Source organism: Bos grunniens, chromosome 11 (assembly GCF_055505025.1).
Source record: "Bos grunniens cultivar Pamir isolate PY7600 chromosome 11, Bosgru_T2T1.0, whole genome shotgun sequence".
NCBI lineage: Eukaryota > Metazoa > Chordata > Mammalia > Artiodactyla > Bovidae > Bos > Bos grunniens.
Window position 1 is genome coordinate 740,939 of NC_141175.1, and position 3,233 is coordinate 744,171.

The following is a 3,233-nucleotide window of genomic DNA, read 5'->3' on the forward strand; positions in this document are numbered from 1 at the left end:
AGATCAGGGAGAAATCTGGGAGAGGAGAGGTTGAGTCTTAAGGAAAGAGAAATGATCATTGCATAGCTCCTTGGTGGAGTGGGGGAGGGGGGGAAATCCAGCAACGTGCTAGTTTACCAGCAACATCCTATCAGATGCTATATTTCAGTTGGAAATACTTCAGGCTACAAATCCATTAGATTTGTAGAAATTCCATATGCATTAGAAATTGATACATTTTCCTGCAATGGAATAAATTAGGCTAAGGTTATGTATTACATTGTTTATTGTGATGTCAAGATGTCATTTTATATTAGTGTTTATTCCAATGTGGACCAGTAAAGCGTATTATAGTACATCATCTATTCAGTGGACTGATTTGTGGAAAATAGTGTCCCAAGAAAATATTCCCAAGATATTGTCAGCTGAATATAAGCAAGATACATAAAACACTGTGCACAGTGTGCGACCATGTATGGTTTTACATGTGGTTGTGCTCAGTCACTCAGTCACATCCGACACTTTGTGACACTATGGACTGTAGCCCACCGGGCTCCTCTGCTCATGGCGATGCTCCAGGCAGGGATACTAGAGTGGGTTGCCATTTCCTGCTCCAGAGGATCTTCCAGACCAAGGGATTGAATCTGAGTCCCTTATGTCTCCTGCACAGGGAGGTGGGTTCTTTACCATTAGCACCACATGTGGAGTGAAGAAGAAATAGATATTCATAGTTGCTTGTGTATCCATAAAATGACATTCTGGGCCTTCTCTCTTGATCCAGGGGCTAAGACTCTGCGCTCTCATTGTAGGGGCCTGAGTTCAATCCCTTGTCAGGAAACTAGAGCCCACATGCCACAGCTAAGAGTTCCCATGGCAAACGTCCCACGGGCACAGCCAAATAAATAATTAGAAAAAATAAATAAACCTCCGGAAGCTATTCCTGAGAAACAAAACACATGGCTGACTGTGGAAGCAGCAGGGCCTTGACAAGAAGGGAGGGGGTAGGAAGAACAATGGAATATGAAGTATTTTATATTTCTAGGTTCTTGAACCTTGTACATGTATTATAAGTTTCTCAGAAATGCCAAGACATTACAAAAAAATTTAAACCTCTAAAGAATAAAACTCACAGCGTTATTTCTACAAACTGAATGAAAGTCAAGTTTGTTTTATCAGAAAGATTATCTGGCTTCTCTAAAACATCTTCTCGGGCTTTTCCCATGCTACCCAGACAGTGGTCCATAGGGCACTGTCTGGATTCTTGTCATAACGGGAAGTGAATCTTTTACACTATCCTCGGTCCTTGATGTCCGGCAAATGAAGGACGACGTCATCACGTTCCTTGCAGCAGGGGCCCACTTAGGTAGCACGGACCTTTACTTCCCAACGGAGCAGTACATCTACAGAAGGAAAAGAGACGGCGTCTACACTAGGAATCCGAAGAGAACCTGGGAGAAGCTTCTGTAGGCAGCTCATGCCATCGTTGCCACTGAAAACCCAGCTGCTGTCCCTGCTGCGTCCTCCAGGAACCCTCGCCAGCGAGCTGAGCTGCAGTTTGCTGCCGCCGCTCCTCTGGTCAGCCGCTTCGCTCCTGGAGCCTCCACTAACCAGACCCAGGCAGCTTCCAGGAGCCAAGACTCCTGGTGGTTACGAGGCCAGGGCTGACCGCCGGCCTCTCCCAGAGGCATGTATGTGAACTTCTTACCATCGGTCTGTGTGACACGGACTCTCCTCTGCACTCTGGAGATGACATCAAGTCCGTGGGTCTGACTTGGCGGATGCTCACCCGGGAAGTTCTGCCCGTGCGCGGCACCGTTTCCTGTGAACACTCTTGGGAGGTCGTGCCTGATCTCCACATCTGCAGATTCTGAAGAGATTAAAAGGGAAGAGCAGGCGGCAGCTGAGCAAGCTCTGACCAAGGAGGACTTCACCGTGAATGGGTCACTTCAGCAGCTGAGTGCAACGCTACTGGATCTGAGGTGCTGGCCTAGTCCACAGGCGGGCAGGTGAGCTCGCTGCCTACTCCGCAGTTTCCCCCGAAGGCTGGCCTGCAGCACCCACTGCTCAGGCCACCGGACGGGTAGGCACAGCACTGGGTGCGCTTCAGCTGTTCTTTCACAGGCTCTTCTCTTCAGTGGGGGCTGTGCTGGGTCCTTGCTGCTGCACAGGTTTGCTCTGGTTGCGGTGAGCGGGGAGCACTCTGGTTGTGGTGCCTGCCTTCTCGTTGCAGCAGCTTCTCTTGTTATGGAGCGTGGACCCCAGGGCCCCCAGGCTTCAGTGGTGGCAGAGCGTGGGCTCAGGAGCTGTGGCCCTCAGGCTGTGGAGCACAGGCTTGATGGTTGTGGTTCACAGGCTTAGTTCCTCTGAAGGCACATGTGATCTTCCTGGACCAGGGATTGAACTCATGTCTCCTGCATTGGCAGGATTCTTTACCGTGAGCCATTATGGAAACCCCACAAACTCTTAAAATGAAAATTGGTTCACAGAAAATAAGCAGTTTCTAAATAAATAAATATGTCTACTCATGAGAATGTTCTGTGACTTTTGCTGTTTTCCTTTCACATAAGAGGAAAATTTCCTAATTCATAATTCATTATGTTCTTCCCTCAAACAACATTTGCAACCGCTAATTTTATTAGCTAAGCTTGTCCAATTTTTAAAATACTTTTCTCCCACTTTCTCTTATGCACTGTACATTCTTTATCAATTGAGATAATATTTTACCATTGTTCAGTCACTCAGTCATGTCCAACTCTTTGCGACCCCATGGACTGCAGCACACCAGGCTTCCCTGTCCTTCACCATCTTCCAGAGATTATATTTATACTTCATATGGATAGGAGGATAATCAGTTGACTTCATACTTGAATTATTTCTCTGAATCTGACATATTAATATGCTAGTAAGATATAAAACACTTGATTGACTTCAGCATAATAAAAAATAATAGAATCAGGTGACCATATCTGAAGACTGATTATAAAAACAGCAGCCATGTTGATGAGGAGCAGTGACATGGGGTTGTGGGGGGACATTTTATGTGGTGAGAGAGGGGCGCTGGCCTCAGGGATTTAAAGGGCTGCTTGAAAACAGAATGGAACTCGGTTCAGTGGATGGACCTCCTGGGAGTCACTTCCCAGGGACACACAGGACAGAGTCCTGAGCATCCTGAGTGCCCACAAGGTGGTCTGAAGCGGTGGCCAGGGCACCCCTCTGGGTATCAGTGGAGATGGTAGCTGTGTTGTGTGTCTGTA

General features: G+C 47.3%; 1 pseudogene; it reads left to right on the forward strand.

Annotated features, from left to right (window-relative positions):
- The first annotated feature begins 914 nt into the window (after positions 1–914).
- LOC147362184 (small ribosomal subunit protein uS2 pseudogene) lies at positions 915–1,989 on the forward strand (annotated as a pseudogene).
- Positions 1,990–3,233: the final 1,244 nt, after the last annotated feature.